This window comes from Pteropus medius, unplaced genomic scaffold, assembly GCF_902729225.1.
Source record: "Pteropus medius unplaced genomic scaffold, Ma_sr-lr_union100, whole genome shotgun sequence".
NCBI lineage: Eukaryota > Metazoa > Chordata > Mammalia > Chiroptera > Pteropodidae > Pteropus > Pteropus medius.
The window spans coordinates 26,242,819-26,261,714 of NW_024340696.1; the positions used below are offsets into that span (position 1 = coordinate 26,242,819).

At 37.9% G+C, this 18,896-nt stretch overlaps 1 long non-coding RNA gene across 2 annotated transcripts; it reads right to left on the minus strand.

Moving 5' to 3' along the window:
* Positions 1-9,190: 9,190 nt before the first annotated feature.
* Positions 9,191-18,889, minus strand: LOC120608017 (uncharacterized). Of its 2 annotated transcripts, none has more exons than XR_005654286.1 (3): positions 15,436-18,889; positions 10,679-10,821; positions 9,191-10,574 (listed from the first exon to the last, which is right to left on the minus strand). It is a non-coding gene; the product is annotated as an uncharacterized LOC120608017 (long non-coding RNA). The 2 variants fall into 2 exon arrangements; XR_005654288.1 differs by having other exon boundaries at positions 9,191-10,594.
* Between the last annotated feature and the right edge of the window lie 7 nt (positions 18,890-18,896).

Consider the following 18,896-nt stretch of genomic DNA (forward strand, 5'->3'; position numbering starts at 1 on the left):
GGGGAGGTAGGGAGGAAGGAAGGAAAGAAGATCTGCTGAGAAGGTTTTTACTTGAACATAGACAGCATAAAATGGCCAGCAATCTGGGTTCAGCAGCTCTGTCCTTAATAACTGTATGATCATAGGCTAGTTATTAACCTTTCTGAGTTTAAAATTACTCATCTATAAAACAAAAGTAGATGATCTCTTGGGTCCAGTTAAATATCAAAAAGTTTTCATTCCGTCAATGAAATTAACTAGTAGGCTAATCTGGTCCTTATGGTCATTTCATTCTCTTTGTCTCTTGTCTCTCCTCCAACCAACCTGACTGATCTTGGCATTAACACAAATTCAAGCTTGAGGCCCACTAGAAGGATTTCAGAGCAGGTCCTATCATTCTTCTTTCATTGTTTTGTTTGCTATTGTATCCTTACTCTTAATACAGTGTCTGATAAAAAATAGACACCAAATAAATATTTGTTAGTCAGATGAATAATGAATGAACTAGGTCTTTATTCTTCATTCCCATCTTCATTCCACCATCCCACTCAAATTCAAAGTTATTTGAGTTGTATTTTATTTATGATAAGATCAGGAAGCCCAGAGTAGAGAATGTCTCCATCATTACAAGTTTAGCTAGTTCTCCATTGCTATTTAAACATTTCTCATGAAGATCAAAAAGTTACCACAATCATATGAAGCCAGGGTTGAGAATCACTATTCTATAAAAATTATAAACCAGTATTTTTTTGTTATTTCTTATTGGTTCTTTCTCCCTCTCCTTCTCCCCCTCCTCCACCTCTGCCCCTCCCTTCCTTTCTTCTTTCCTTCTTTCATTTCTTTCTTTGTTTCTATCTCCTTTTAAATATATATATATATAGGTCAGACTCCATTCCCTAGAGTTCTAGAGTAATTCCGATAGAATTCTATATACAGAAAAACCCTTCTTTTGTTGCATAGAATGTATATATAGGAAATATCAGGTATAAAAGAGTCAGGACATATTGCATTTATTATATATATAAAGATTGATGACTTCAAACTATAGCGTTGTCAAGGCATCTTGTCAGTAACTGCTGATCTGTAATAAATATAACCCCTAAATTACCTGAAAATACGTCCTTTGTCTTAAAATTTAGTTTTCTTTTAAAATAAGAAAATTTTTTTTAGGGATGAATGTATCTATGGTGAACAATCAAATCAGTATGGTTCGTTAATTCTAAGAAGTCACTTTTCACAAATTTACTAAAAAACTCAGTCAAGCCATTCTTTTCATAAGTTCAATGACCAATTCAGTTAAATAAGTCAATTTGAAGCCCCATGTAGACTCAAACTAATTTCTTTCTAGAAATAGCTATTAAAAGTCCCCCAAATTAAAGTCAGTATATTCAAAGTTTGTTATGATGTGGCCCATAGTTTAAGAGACCTTTAAAAACTATTTTTTTCCTCAAATAAAGATAATATATCTGAAATGAGAGAGAAAGAGATTCCATTATTAACTTTGGAATAAGGAAGGAGTAATATCAACTTGCTGGGCTGAAAAGAATTTGCAAAAGACCATCTGAGACGATCAGGTGATTAGGAAAAATCATGTAAGGTCATTTCCGAGAAGCTGACAGCTGACCACATCAGAGAGATGTGGTTGTCAACTATTATAGTGTCAGAGCTGTTTCTCAAAATTATCCTGGTTTAAATCAATTGGTAGAGCTTGCTGTAATGTTTTCTGTTCTTTGAAATCATGTCATAAACAAACATCTGTAATATATATGTTTGGATATTATAGGGTTGGTATGACTATGTTGGGAGTGATTGGTTTGAAGTGTATGACAAAATAAAAGGGATATGCTGATGTCAAAGAGTTGCTTTATTTTTCTAAGAATGAAAGAAACTGGCTCCTCAAAGTCTAAACAAAGAACAACTCCATAAAGAGACACACTCTTTCCATGGAGAGTGACAGAGCTTGGTGATTAAGGGATCAGACCTAGGAGTCGGACGCTCTGCATTTAATACTCAGCTTTGCTATTAACCAATAGTGCAACATTGAACAAATTATGTAATTTGCTCTCAGCATTTAGATTTTCTTAGCTGTAATATGGCAAGAACAACAATACCTATATCAATAGGTAATTTTGAATATTAGCTTGAGTTCATAAACATAAAGTACTTAGATCAGCGCCTGGCTTACAACGTGAACCCCCTTCATTCTTCACTACTCAAATGTAGTTCTTCCTAACTTCAAATAAATAAAAAAAGATAAAGTATGTTTGCTTCTTATACTTCTAAGAGAATAGCTGTTTTTAATTCCAGAAGAAATCATAGTTTACCCACATAGTGTAAACATGTATATACATAAAAAGACAATTGAAATGCTCTGTTGCTTGTGAATATTATGGTGATTTTTTTTTTAAGGACGTTGTAAGTTAAATGGCTTAGAACTTATTTCATTTTAGAGAGAAATCCGTTCACTGTTGAAGACATCTTCTGAATAAGATTTCTCTTACAGTTGTTTGTTTGTTTTTTGTTGTGGTGTTTTTAAATTTTGTTTTCCTTTTCCCTTTTTATTATAGTTTTTAAACTTTATATGAAAGTGGAAAAAATAATAAGCTTCTATGTACTTATTATCCAATTTTGGCAATTATCGACATTTTGCACTCCTCTTCCTAAAAATATTAGAGTATTTCAAAGCAAATTCCAGATATCCTAATACTTTGCTTGTAAATATTTCAAAATTTATTTATGGGAAATAATGACTTATTTTTTTAATAAAAAGTAACCGTGATCCAATTGCACCTAATAAAATTACCAACATTCTTAATATTCAAATTGTCTCCAAAATGACTTTATATAGTTGATTTCTTTAAATCAAGATCCAAACAAGGTAAAAATGGGTAGTTTAAGTTATAATTATTTAGTTTCATATTTTGGAAGATGTTTTAGCTTTAGACTTATACTAAAGGGAAATGAATGACCATGGTTGCAATTTGAAATTGAAATCATATGATAATAGAGAAAGCTAGAGTGAGAAATAGGAGTTTTACTGTAGGTTTGGGTTTTACTTGTAGCACTGATCTAGGGTTCTATTTCATGACATTAGATTCTTTTGCTACTGTAGAAAGAAGATAAATAATTCTTCTAAAGTACTTGTTCTATAGAAAGCTTATGGAGTTCAAAAACAGCTTGTCTGTGGGCATTCCAAGACACTGAAGCTGCACGAACTGGTCAAGATCTCAATCTTGAAATCCCATAGATGTAGAACTCCCTCCTGCCTCTCATCTATGTCAGATCCTCTCTTCTCTTTCTTAAAAATAGTATCAAAGGATTTGTTTGTGACATTCGAAACTTGGTTCTCATATTTACAATCGTGCCTTCGTTTTTTTCTTTCTATGCAGGACTGTTTGTAAGCCTCTTAAGGCTTGAATATAATGTTTTTACCAGATTTCATTGTTTTTAATATAGTTTTATATGATTCTCATTGAAGCCCCCAAGTGTTTTTACAAGGAGACACTTTATAGTGTTACTCATAATTTACTTTATAGATTACTCACAATTACCAGAATAAATGAGATTTCCCTTGTTTCAAAGTAGGTGGATAGGAAATAAGTAACAAAAGTAGTATTTAGTTATATAAAATGTTAACATTTGTATGGTGGAGGGAATCTAAAAATAAATAAACCCACATCCTTCTTTGGATTCTTACAATAGAAGCTCCTGCAAATATGAAAACTAATGAGAAAATCATCTTTATTGATTAGGATCTCAAAATAGAGTCTTTTATCTTACATCATTCTTCTTTTCCTCAGGTCCCAATTATTATTTCAAAATTACCACTGCTTCTATATTTCTTTTTGTAATGCCTTCTGGTGTCTTGCTTGTTAAAACTACATAGAGTGATAGATAAGATCCTAGGCTCTGAAATCAGACAGGTTGGATTCACATCTTGGCTTCATTATGTCCTAGCTGTATGTCTTTGGGCAGATATGTCTTTATTCACTTGTAAAATGGGTATAATATACCTATATACCTACCTTATTATATAATATATTTGATTATAGTTCAGTCAATATTCAGTCCCATTTCCCTTGAGGTAGAGTATCTTTTTCCTTCCTATCAATGTCGGTCTTGGTCATGGAAGGTGGATAGAAGTGACTGTGCTAGTTCCAAGCCTAGCATCATGTTTTCACTCGCCCTCTTGCACTGCTCCCATTACCATGCGAAGAAAACGCCCCAGGTAGTGTTCCTCTCAAAATGACAAGACATGGAGCATATCAGAACCCAACACACACCCTGGAGCCAAGTCTCCCCATTCACAGCCTGAATCACAGCCATGCAGCAGAGCTCAGCCTAGATCACCCAAACCACAGTTGGCCTGCAGACTGATGAGAAAGATAATATGCCTATTGCTGTATGTTATTGGGCTTTTGGGTGGCTTGTTACAAAGCATTATTTCAGGAATAGCTAACACATAATATTATTGTGAAGAGCAAATAAAATAATTTATGTAAATCATTTAGCTTAGTGCTAGGCATATACTCAGAGCTCTGCTCAATTAACATTTACTATTACATTGTTATTATTACCATCATCATCACGGGCATCATCATTGTCATCACTATTTTTACTATTTTTTTCTGGGTAAATATATCCAAGTTATATATTACGATTAATTTATAATTTAGTGTTAGACCATATACAGTGAGCAATGCTCCAAGATGTCTTCCACACTGCCCCTGGTATTGACAATAAATGGTACTTTATCTGGCAAATGCTGACATCTCTCTAATACTGCTTGTGGCATATGTGGTTCTACTCCCTTCCCTCCTTTGCCTATTCAGCCTCTTATCCAGTTTGGGAGTATATGTGAAAAACTTGTTACATAAGCATGCATCCAAATATTTTGTCTTATGTTTATGCCAGTGGCTACTGAACTCCATTTTTGCTACATTTGTTCTCTGGTGATCCCCCCAAATAATAGACTAATATCTAGCTGTATGGGCTATGAAAGGGGACAGATAGAAGACGAAGTACTTTGGGGTATAAGTCAAAAAAATTTATATGAGGTAGTAGAGAGGTGGAGACAGACGAGAGATAATGAAAAGTCACAGCTTATCTTTTTCTTAGTTTTGAACTTTGCTTGTTATATAAAGTTTAGTTTCCATTACAGTTAATACCTGAGATTATACTGTTACATATGGTATTCTTAAAAAATATATTTATCAAGAAGACTCTCATTAAAAATATGGACTCCACATTATAATGTACATAATGTCAAGTCAACAAACATTTATCGAGCACCTGCTATATATCTTGTGCTGATATATAACGTATATAATACATGCCATATTTTATTTATTCTAAGACATGCTTCTGTTTACATTTTAATATCTCTGAAATTAATTGGTGGCATGTAGTTTGTCATGGCTGTTGTTATTATCAATATCTCAGTGACACCTATTTCTTGTTCACATGATATAAGATGGCTCCACTGGCCTTTGCTATGGTTGATTTAACTGGGCTTGGCTTATCTCTACACAGCTACACATGTTTTAGAATCCAGGAGGAAGAACAAGGCACAATCCAAGACTGTTCTACCACCATCTCATGATGTAAGGAAGGAGCAAAAGCTTAATTTAACCTCACAAGCACATTTAAAGCTGCCTGGATATGGCCTTTGCATGTCCGCTCACATTCAATTGGCCAAAGCAAGTCATGTGGCCAACTTGACAATGGAGTGGAGAGATGTTACTCCACCCACCATGAGCCTGGATAGAGGCAGTAGGAGCAGAAATTGGGAACAATAACACAATATAAAACAGCAGCATTTTTTCTTTTTTCAGGGTACACAAAACAATGGCATGTCTTATAATAGTTGGCATCTTAGAGTCAGTGTAATGCAATAATCTACATTAAGATTTAAGAGAATCTGTTCTTTAGGCATAATATTTTCATGAGCTTTAAAAAAATTTCTTTTAGTTAGGTTATAAATGCCCAAAGCTGAAATTCATTTCCATGATTCTTTTTCCTCATTAAATCAGAGCAGTTAATAATGGAGGTAAAAGAGACTCTTTGACACTCTTTTGTTAATCCTAAATCATTATTGTTACCTAATTTATCCTAATTTCAGCAGATAAACGAGGCTGAATTATGAAAAGTGACCTAAGGAGTAGGTTCTTGGTATCATTATTAATTCATTTGTTTATTTACTCACACAATGGATATTAAGAGAGTACCTATGTAGAAGCACTTTCTGGGCACTGGAGATTCAGCAGGAAATAAGGCAAAGTTCTTGATCTTATGGAGATTTTATTCCAGTGGAGAGTGACAGACAATAAACATAAATGAGAAAATTTTAGGTGCTGATGAGTGCCATGTAGAATAGAACTCATCACTGTCTAGCAAAGCAGACAGCCAATAAACCACAAAAATGGTTTTAAAAAAAGGAATAGAACTCTTCATGATTAAGTAATATAGAATAACTGAGGGGAGAGTATTTTAGGTGGCACAGCGAAATCTGATAGCAAGGAGTCAGCCATGAAGAGACCCAGGGGAAAAGTGTTTCAAGAGGAGAGAATAGCAAAGACAAAGACTTCAGGGTAGCAGAAGAGAAGAAAGACAACCAACGTGGTGAACGAGTTGGATGTGGTGAATAAGTTGCCGAGTGTTAGCTAAGGTGTAGGTGGGCTGTTGTAATAGAGACCCAAAAATACAATGACTTAAACAAAATAGAGCCCTATGTCTTGCTCATGTAAAAGACAAGAGAGACAGCCCTGTTTCAATGGTATCAGGGATCTGAGTCCTTTCTATCTTGTTGTTTTGCCATGGTCACCATACGACTTCCATCTTGTTGCTTGAGATGGCTGGTCCAGCTTCCATCTTTTTATCACCATACTGATATTCCAGTCAGCAAGAATGAGGGGGAAGGAAAAGAGAAGACATATTCTTTCCATTTAAAGGACGTACTGGAAGTTATACACATCATTCTGCTCATATCCTATTGGTCAGAATTTGTCATATAACCATATCTAGCTGTGAAAGAGGCGAGGAAGTAAGGTCGTTAGTTTGAATTCATGTAGCTGGATAAACTCTGGTGACTTTCTAAACAAAGAGGAGACAGATAGTTGTTAATGATAACTAATAGTCTTTTCCACAAAATGAGTGATAAATAAAGTTATTAATATAGGCAGAATACTGAGTATGTAGGGTATTGCTGGGCATGACAAAGAGTTTGGATTATATTATAAGTATGTGTATTACTTATCTATTGTTGCTTTATAGATTTCCCCCCAAATGAAGGTGCTTAAAGCCAACATTTATTACCTCAGAGTTTCTGAGGGTCAGGAATTTGGGAGCCGCATAGCTAGGTCGTTCTGGTTCAGGAATACTCAGGTAATTGGAGTCAAGACATTGACTATGGCTACAGTCATCTGAAGGCTTTACTGAGGCTAGAGTCTCTCCTGACAAGATGGTTCATTCCCATGGCTATTGGCAAAAGGTCTCAGTTCCTTGCTGGCTATTGGCAGGGAATTTCAGTTCTTTGCCATACAGACCTCTCCATAGAGCTGCTTGAAAGTCGTCATGACCTAGTAGCTGGCTTCCCCCAACCAAGTGATCCAAGAAAAAAGAGCACGAAGGAAACCACAATGTCTTTTATGTTCTAATCTTGGACATCACACACCATCAGTTTGGTCACATTCTATTTCTTAGAAGTGAGTCACTAAGTATAGCTCATAATCAAGGGAAGGGGAATCAGGCTTTAAACCACCACAGTATGACAGGAATTCACTGAAACACTTTAAGCAAGAGTGTGCAAAGTCTGTTTTACATTTTTAAAGAATTGATTTGGTCACTTTGTAGAGAATGGATTGCACAGGGGTGAGAGTGGAAGCATGGAGCTCAGGTAGGTGGCAATTACTTAGTTTTGGCAATCAATAAATGGGCCTAAGATTAGGTTGGGTGCAGTGGAATTAGAAGTAGTGAGATTCAGGATATGTTTCAGAGGGAGAGAAGGATTTGACAGGACTTGAGAAGATAGATATTGCTGAATCTAATGTTACTGGGTATCACTTCCTTTTCACATTTTCAGCTGCAGTGCTTTCTCAAATTGACAGATCATCAGAGTATTTGGTGAGCTTTAAAAATATAGATTACTGGTCTTCACTTCCAGACAATCTACTTTACTAGGTCTAGGATGGAGAGATAATCTATCAAAACTGGAATCTACCGCTCCAATTATTCAATGAGCTAATTAGAAATGCAATGATTATTGTTCTTGTTTTTGTAAAAGGAGATGTTTACTAGGCAATGGGCCCTATTATCCAAACATTCATTTTTTCACATAACCCCCTACCTCCATCACGTTTAATCAGATATCAATTCCTATGTATCCTGTCACTAAGGTAAATCTTAGAGAGAAAGAATTTCTCCCAATCGCTACTGCACTAATCTAAGTCATCATTTATTATCACTTAGACTATTGCAAACATCTCTTATCTAACTTCCTATCTCTGGCCTCTTCTGCTTTTCACCTGTTATGGAAGTGGTCTTCCTTTTCCACATTGATGATCTTACTGCCTCCATCTTAAAAAAGACTCGGTGGCTTCCTAGAACTCCCAGAAAAAGCCCATGCTCCTTTAGGATGGTGTTTGAGACCACTGGCAATGAGTCTTATCCTACCTTTGGAATAACCTCATAGCCCCCTTTAACACACTCACCCTAGGCCCACCAACTCATTCTCTCTTAACTCTATTTGTACTTTCACATCTTGGCCCCTTGCTTCAGATTGTTCTTTCTGTCTATGGTGCTCCTTCTTCTCTCTCCCTCATCTGACAATATCCTCCTCATCATCCTTAAGCCCAGCTCAGATGGATGCTGCCTCTATCCCTCATTCAGATTTAGTCATTCCATTATCTTAATTCCTGCCTCACTTTTAAAATGCCTTTATTATTTATGCTCATGTTTACAGTGCCTAGCAGTGTGCTTCGCTTTAGTGGGCTGCAGATACAACATCTGCATGGAAAGAGTTTATTTCCTCCTCATTACCCAATTTTTATGTAATGGAGAAAATAAAAGGCAAAATTATGTCAGAAGTCGGTTAATGAAATGTACATGGAACACATACCCTAGGAATCTGTACACATTTAGCAGTCTACACCCATTACACTTCACAACTACATTAATAATTCTGGCATTAATAATTCTGAGGCTTTTCAAAGCCTTCACAAGCCAAATATTTTATTAAGAATTCTAGTGACAAGATCTGAAATATAAAGGTTTATGGGTTTTTTAAAAGCCTTAATCACATTTAGTTAGAAATTTAAGTTAATAAGAACATTCCATTCCCTAAACATTCTAATTAATTAATGTTTAGCATATGGGTCACCAAATTTGTCTTTTCAAAGTTTGCATTTAGAGATTGCAAATAACACTATTAGGATGAATTTCTAGGCCAATCAGGTTTTGATCTGCAGTATTTAATATTTGCACAAATCCACCTTGCCTGACCTTTCAAAATTATTTTAACAGACCTACATTTACTTTCCTAATGGAATGATTTGCTACAAAGTGGCTACAGTAGGTAATCTGGGAGGGCATTGTACATTCTTTTGCCTGTCCAAATCCATCTGTCCTCACATCACTGAGTGTGATCTTGGGATGTAGGAGCATGCTTTCCAAAGAGTTTGACTCTCACTCTCCCCACATCCTGGAATGTGGAGTAGGGTCCCCAACACCTGGCAGTGAATCCTCCCACCCAGGCCTGTGCACCCAGAGATGAAGGAGGAGCATCTGGGGCAGCTGATGAGGTCAGCATGATGTCCAGCGGTGGCGCAGCAGAAGCAGAGATGGCGGCATCTTGCATAGTCTTCCTGTGGTCTGGCCCCTTGAAGCCTTGGATCCCTGCCTGTTTTCCAAGGCTGTTCTCTCAGTCTCTTCAGATCTATGAGGCCTCTTTCCTCCAACATTTTTCTCCTTTAGAGTTTGTTTTTGTTGCTTGCGAATAAGAACCCTCAGCAATACATTGGCACTATAAGGTGGCAGAGAGTGTTCTAGACTCTGGAGTCAGACTGCTGGCCTACTTACTGGGCAAATGCTTAATCTTTTCAACCCTCCATTTCCTCATCTGTGAAATGAGACCAAAACCAATGGTTGTGTGAGGACTGAGTAAAACAATCTCTATAAAGTACTTAGCATGGTCCCTGGTCCAAGAAGTATTCAATAAACAGTAGCTTTCGTATTATTAAATTCTATGTTATTGTCTATGAATTCAGGCCACAAAACTCTACCATTCACCATATAAAAAGATGCCTCAGTATGTACTCTGTGTTCAGTATTGCATTTCATCTTTTCCCATGCTGGGCCTTTGTTTTGTTTTGCTTTGTTTTCCAGCTTAGGACTTCAGTGCCTTCCCCTGTTGTGTATCCTGAGACTTTCTTGGGTGGTGCAGCTTCCAGTCACTGTACCTGGATCTTTTCTCTTCCTTCTGTCCTTGCCAGCTCTCCCTCAATTCCAGGCCCTCAAAAGGAGATAAGCTGCACCAAAGACCGACTGACTTCAGATGGAAAGGGTAAAACTGAGTCGACGCAAGAGTCTTTCTTCAGCATCTGGTATACAAATTTCGTAGCTTGAATGAAATTAAAAAACAAGCAAAGAAATACACAGCCTATATCCCAAGACTTATTATGGAATTCTTAATTTATCTACTTACCTTTTGATGAATTTTTTTCTTCCACTGAAATGTATAATATCCTCTCATAGTTAAACTGCAGAATCTTTTCCACTTAACTTTCTCCCTCTGGGATGTAATAAAGAGACAACGTATGGCCCAACAGCACATTGGAGACAAATTTTCTGTGAAAGAAAAATGATTCTTACTACAAGTAATGTTTCTCAAAGGAGGTGGGTCAAAACATAGATATCAATTCTCTGTGAGCATTTACTGAATACCATATTTGCTTTGAGAATATTAAAATGTAGTATGTTACATTTGAAATGTTGAGCATTTTGTTATGGCTATTTTAATATCCATGACAGCCACATGTAGATGAAGGCATACCTCACCTGTCTGGAAGTTGGCAGAGTGAGGATTTTTATCCTGAATTGGCCACTTCCTAGTGTGACCCTGCGCTTAGCCTCACCCTCCTAAGTTGTGAGAAATAAAAGGCATAATGTGTAAAACACTTGGCTTATAGCAGGCATTCAATACATAATAGTCGATGATATTGCTCAACATAGAATTCTTGGAGTTCTAATAATTTTAATGGCACTTGATTATTTATCTGAAGGAAATATATTATTGTAAGTCTATATTAGTATGTATATAAATCAAAGAAAGAGTTCTGATTTCATCAATAGATATCATCAAGGAAGGCAATGACAATTCAAGATAACTCAGATGGTAAGGTAAATTTTATATTTATCAAAATTTTGACTAATTGCTGAAAACGTTCTGTGTTTAAGTTGGTCTTATTAAGATAGTAAGGCCATAACTACCCCAAACTAGTTTCCTTTGAGAACTACTATTTAAATATTAGATAATTAGGCACATAATGCCTCAAATTTACTTTAGAAGTTAGAAAACTCCATTTTTTAATTGCTTAAAAGCAAATTTGAGGTATAGGGTAAATATATGTGTGAGCTATAAGTATCTGTGTAAAAATCTCAGGTATTTGCTACAATGTTCTTTATTCTTTATAACTGAACTCAATCTCTGTTTTACAAGACTGCTATACCGGGTAGTGGAAATGAAACCACATCTCAGTTGATTTGGTCCTCTCTTATGCCCACTCCCTACACTACTCTCACTCAGCTGGCATCTACATGGCAGGTGGGCAGGTGGGTGGGTAGGTGGCATTTACTCCTCAGCCAGAGTCGCCTCTCCAGCTAGGATCCTTTGAGATGGAAGTCTTTGTGAAGTTGCTAATCAAACATTTTGGGTGTGGGACTACTCCAATTTTGCAGTCTCAGAGCCATGCTTGCTCCACTCTTAGCCACACGTGAAGCACACACACATTATGGTGAGTGGAGAGTATTTATGGACACCTCAGGACCGTCCGCCCAGGCTCCTTCATACCGCTGTACCTGCCCCCACTTCATACCGCTGTGCCTGCATGCGCAGTGCTGGGCTATTTTGTCCTATAAGGCTCAGGGCTGTTCCAGGCTCCATCTTAGAAGGGAAGCAGGAGTCACCTCTGCTCTCTGCCCACTGCCTTCAGATTCCCTCAAACATAGAAAATGTTCCAGTTGTTCTGGTTAGGAATCTACAGTGAAGCTTCTCCATCGTCTAAGCTCCTTTGCTCCTTCTTTCTCTCAACCACACAGAATTATGATCTTTTTCTGGATTGGGAAAACATCCTTTGGCTTACCATTTTTTCCCTAATCTGCCTTTTACAACATAAACTTTATAATCTAAATCTTTCAGGTCATCAGGTCTTGATACTCAAAATCTGGACTTTTGAAACTCAGAAAGAGCTTTCTCTCAAACTACTTTTCCTGCCTTGAATTTCACAAGTCCACTTTAAATCTCAAAAGTCATGGACAATTCATATTTTTCTGTGAATTTCTTTTATAATATTCTTACCCTGCAGCAATGGATTCTAAAGTCTAGTTTGAATGAATGAGTGCATGAGATAGAAAGGAATTAGCAAGCATAACGAAACAAAACACTTCTTAATACATCAAAATATTACCTGACCACAAATAGAAGCTGCCTTACATCTCAATTTAGTTTCTTCTCCGTTGTCCGACCTAAATTAATTTCTCATTGAGAGACAAACTGTACAAATAGACAATGGCCAGATCATATAAGACAACAGAACTCTGACCCATTACTTCTGCAGCAACAAACCAGAGAAGTCAAACCACCTTCTATACCACAATCTTCCAGAATGGTTAGGACTGGTCAATGACTGCCAGCTTTTCAGTTCCTCACCACCACCACCTTCCAACTCAGGACCAACTAGAGAAAGCCAAATATGCTCCCCAAACTGATCACACATGATGCTCTGCTTCTAGTCAGCCCATGTTCTGGTTGGCCTTCCTTCAGCTTCTCCATGCCAACAACCTCCCATTAGAGTACACCTGAAGCCTTTTCATTTTTTTTCACTATAAAGCTTTTCTACTCTCATGCTCGCCTTTGAGTCTTTGCCAAATGCAAGTGATGGTGGCTGACTTCCTCTCTCTAAAAAAGCCTTTGTTTGTTCTTATTTGGGTGGTCTTCATTTATTTCCACAGGATTTCTACACCTAAAACTGTTATATTTCAACATACACATTGATAGCTGAGCTTAACTTTTAGTTTTTGAGCATAGAGGTGCTTGAGATAAATAAATACTGAGGTTTGATCTGTGCTTCAATGGATAAGAATTAAAAATTAGAACTCAAATTGATCTTTCCTTAAATTTACAGGTATCAGTATGCTTGCTTCAATGGCTACAGCTGAAATGTTTTTGAATGTGTATATGACAATCTCATTTTTATAAATTATATCACATTCTAGCAAATCACTATTAAAAGGAATCCTGGTGTACATTATATTGAAAATGAAGAGCATTTTTATTATGTAGGTTGTTATTCCTCATGTATCAGGTTTCCTCAAGTTGACACACATCTGTATTATTGTGAAACTCAGTAAAGGAGACCTCGACCAAGACTGGAGATGGGAGGGCCTGTAGGGGGAGCTCTCATGCCCTACCACTCACTGTCCGTTTTCCCAAATAAGAAGAGGTGTGCCTTGCATTTGCAACAAGATGTTTTCTACTCCACTACCGTGGTAGGAGGAAAGTTTTCTCCTTCCCCGACAGTCAATGAGAGACTGTCACAATCCAGCCAATGAAAAGCCACTACACTTCCAACTCCCAGATTTCTCCAATGGACTCTTTGTTGATATGCAGCTCCTCCCACTTTCTCCTTTCCTCTATAAAAGGAAGTTCTTCTCCTTTGTTCTGTGTACTTGCCTATGGTTTCACCATAGCTTGCATGTCCTGAATTGCAATTCTCTGCTATTCCTGAATAAACCCATGTTTGCTGATAAAGTAACTTTCATTTTTCAGGTCAGCAATATAAATTCAGGCTATTGTAAAGCAATAATGATCCTCAGAAGACCAGATAATACACATTTGCATATAGACATTTGTATTTTTATATTTAGTTCACCTTAATGGACATTATATGGTCTTAACACAACACTCTGAAATGTAACTTACTATTCTCTTTTCACAAATGAAGACTAAAGTAAAATGACTTGTGTAAGGCCTCATGAAAAGATGAAGCCCCAAGCCCCTTATTCTTTTGCAAAAAAACTTGAGTCTGTTTGACATGACTAATTGGGGAGCTTCTTATATCCTTATAGCTGAAGGAAGGCCTCTATTCTTCTGGGAAGGTTGTGGTCTTCACCTTGACACCATGGCAAAGGGGGCAAAGAAAGAATGGAATAATCACTCAGGGATGTGCCTAGCTGGGTTAACTCAGTGTTTAATAGCAGAGCTAATGATGACCAGATGATCCACACATACAAATAGTGAAGCCAGAAAGAAACTTAGGCTTTCTCATGAAAAGGAAGGTTTCTTTACACTGTACATTTGTCCACATTTCTCTTAAAATTCTGATCCCTTACCATGGCCCACAGGCCCCTTATAATCTGGCCTTTGCATTCCTCCTTCACTATTTCTCCTACCACTCCCCTCCTTATTCTTTATACTCCAGCTACCTTTCAATTTCTCAAACATACTGAGCACATCCATTCTTCAGTTCCTTTACCGGAATACTTTTCTCCGGAGTTCCAAGATCTCTGCATAGGCAGTTCCTTCTCATCTTTCCTGTTTCAGGTAAAATTTCTCCACATAAAGGTCTTTCATTATCATTTTAGTAGACCCCTAATCCTTATGCCCACCCTTTGCCAATTTCTATCATATTGTTCTTTCATGTCACCTCTTTGTACCTAGAATGACCTTCCTTGTAACTAGTTTGCTTATTTATTGTCCCCTCTGCAGACTATAAACTTTGTGATATTTGGGAACTTGTCTGTTATGTTCGCTGTTGGATCTCACGTACCCAGAACAGTGCCTGGAATATAATGTGACCTCAATACATGTTTGTTGAATAAATAAATGAATAAATTATGAATCCCAATTGAGAATCTGATGATAGATATGAACCCATTCCCTAGAAAAAATGCTGTTGGTATATAAATTTTTTGTGCGTATGATTTCAGGCGCTTCCAAAGACCTGGTTAAAACTACAGCAGTATAGTTATACTGTTTCATAATGTTCTTTTTGAAACTGATTCTGAATTTCGTGTTTTGAAATTAGACACGAGCATGTTTCAGGTGGAATACAACAAATCCCAGGCCAATTGCTGCTCACTGGTTTTAAATAAAATAGATCCCTGATTTTTACAATAAGTAATCCTAATGACCATATTTCATTGAATCAAGATGGCTTTGTAGTACAAATGTTAACTGCTTACCCATATTCAGTTCTCTTCTCCTTTGGGAAACATGGGAGGAGTAAACTTCCCAGCTTCCCTAGCGGTTGGGCAGAGCAATATGACTAATTCTAGTCAATCGATTGGATGCAGAAGTGACATATATTTCAGCCAGGCTGGAGCATTTAGTTGCGAGATCCTCCAGGGTTCCATCTTCCCTGTAGTAGCAACTGTGGAAGCAAATGCTGGTATGGAGATGCAATGCCAAGCCATCGCATGGAGGATAGTTGCTCTGGAGAATCACACATAACTTCAGCAGACTTTGTGTGAGCAAGGACTATAAACCTTTGTTGTTCTGAGTCTCAGAGATTTTCTGATGATTTGCTATTGCAGCGAAACCCAACATAACCAAATATACCACTGACTGGAAAATGTGCTATTATTTTATATATCACTGAGGGGAAAAAAGCTGTCATAATTGTAAGAATTCATTATGAGATATCATCACAGTCTCAGAGATGTCAAAAAGTGAAAAACGTGGGTTTAAATTAGATAAAATACAAATTGTTAAAAAAATTCATTAAAGCACATTAGCAAAGTGTCCATAACCCCAAATCTAGAGTGACAGAAGTTATATGTTCAAATCCTAATACTTATACCAGCTTGTGACTTAATAACTTAGCTTGTGTAAGTCTTAGTTGCCTCATCTGTGAAATGGGGATAACAGTAGAAGCTGCCTCATAGAATTTTGTGAATATTAAATGAGATAATTCTTATGTTTTCAGCATAGTAATTATTCTGCATATTTTAGCCCTATATTTGATTAGACTTCAAAGCTTGTTCAAGATGAGCATTGATTTCAAACGATATATAGGAAAGTCTCTGTAGGTTTGTTACTATGTTATATTAATCAATCAACAAATACTTATTAATTCCTTACAAGGCATGAGGACAGGGCCTCTGAGTTAAATGTTCTTGGAGGTAACAAAGAAACAGATTTAGAGGTTGAAGGCCAAAGGCAGATCACCGTGGAAACTTCCCATCCCCTCTCCGATGTATTTTCCAGGTAAATCAGGCTAGAATGAATATCAAGAGTAACCTTAAATAGTAAATGAAGTCATAAAAATATACCTGAGGAATGTATGAAAGGTCAGTCCTGTACCTATCTTGGTGAGTGGTAGGATAGTAAAGGGAAAATTGAAGACTTTTTCTATGTCCAGAGCTGTGTGTGTGTGTGTGTGTGTCTGTGTGTGTGTGTGTGCATGTGTGCGCACACGCGTGCATGTGCACTTGCTTGCGCACTGCTGGTTGGGGAGCATAAGGGTAAGTCATAGTAGCAAAAGAGTGGCTCTTCTGAGAAATGTATGAGATTGTTCCTATCTACATAGGGTTACACTCTTATAGACTGTATGAAGTTATCCAGGGAACATTGGCCTCATGGTATGTCCAAATTCATAAAGCAACAACTCTCATTATAATTGTCTTCATCTACAGTATACGTAAAGAAACTTACACCTTTGTCATTAACAAGGTGTAACAACCATTAGTTCTGAAGTTAATTCTAGACTAAGTTTCCTCACACATACTCTATGAGCTTTCATTCTATTGCTGAAAGTATGCATTGTGGATTCTAATACAACATTCTCAACTTAGTTTTCTGGAGGACATATGCCTGTGAAGAAATAGGTGGCTGATTAATATCATTATTTTTATTAAATGCCTGAACCATCGTAGAGTAAATACTTTTCTTTAAAGGAAGTATAGCTGCCTCCAAATATAATTCTGGGCTACAGTTCACCTTTTCTGTTTATTTTATTCTTGTGAAACTGTATCTTAGGACTTGGGGTATATAACTTGTTATTTGATATCAGCTGAACAACAGTGAATCAATTGTAATGGTTCTGGCACCAAAGGAAACAGAGGGGACTTAAATATGTTTCCCCAAAGACAAAAAGCTTCTCTTTGTGTGCACTTTACAACATATGTTACAGTTCTAGAATATTCAAAAGTCAAAAAAAAGTTTTCTCACTACTTCTCATTAAAGACCAAGAGGACAAAACACAGAAAACAAATTCCCACCCACATATTATTTATCAGATGTTTTAGATGATATTCAAACTGAAAACTCCCCCAAACTCCTTCTCTCTCTCCTGGCAAGAGCATTAGGATGGTATTTCTCACTGAGAAATACACCCACTCTCACACACTCGGTAATGCCCAGGAACCGGGGAGTGTTAGCGCAAGCAGGTTTGTGCTCCTTCCGGCATCGTTGCTGCGTGGGTCATCTTAGGTCTGCTGTGGGCAACAGCTGGCTTCGAGACCTGGCCAGAAGGCTGGGGCTCAAAACCTGTGTACACCTGGGTATCTTCCCAGAAGCTACTAGAAAAATCTCGAATAGTAAATGCCTGTACGCAGAGCGCTCCCTAAAGCCTCATCAATCCTCCTCTCTTGACTTTTCGGCGTCCCAGATAACTGCCCCAGGTCTTCTGACATTTCTCGAGGCAAGAGTTTCGCGCCGACCCCCTGCAGGAGCGGAGCCTGGTTCAGTGGCTCACTCTGGCTTCCTCCTGGCTCTCCTGGGATCCACCGAGCCTCGAGGAGCGAAGTGCAGCTTCCCCTCGCTTCCTCCAGATAAGGAATAGAAGAGGCGAGAGAAATTGCTCAGCTCTCTTGGGTACATTCCCAAGTATTTGTAATTTGGCGTTTATAAAACGAAATAATGCTAAAATGCAAAATATCCAAGGTAGAGTTATCAACCCTCCGGAATACGCTCCCAAATATCTCTAATTTGACGTTTAAGAAACAAAACAACGCTAAAATGCAAATTAGGCAATGTAATATCCAGAATGAGCTTCGTTTGACAGGCCAAACTGAGATTTTAATGGAAAACTAACTCATATCCCCACACAGAATTCATTCTATTTTTGTAAGTTAAAACATATGTAATTTTAAGTTCCACCACTGTCATAAGAAACACTCCACAATAACAAGCAGGGGAACAATGGACACCCCCATGTCGCATTGTCAGGTAATTACGAAGTGTCGCGGCGCGAGAAAGCGAAGCCGGGAACGTCTGTGTGTCCTCCCGCAGCGTGTATGAGCGTTCAGAGCAGCGTGTTTCACGGAAGCCCCATCAAACTGTTCGTGCCAATGCCTCAACCGAAAGAGGGACAAACGCAATCCACGTCTGGCCCTAGGCATGGACCCAAAGGGCCAAAGAGGGGGCGCATGAGCGCAGAGGCACCGAGCACAGCTCCGGGAGAGCAGGCGCGCAGAGAAAGTCTAGGGGAAAGAGTGCAACCTGGCAGGGTGGGGAAGGTCCCGCCCGGGCGTGGCGAGGCCGTCGCGACTCCTGGAGAATGCAACCCTACTCAGGACCCTGAGCTCCCAGAAACACCCAGTCTTTTAAGGGTTGAACCCAAGGCACTGGGACAAGGGTGCGCGCGGGGGTCGCAGGGTAAAACTGTTACATTGTAGCGAGACACAAGTGTGTGTGTGTGTGT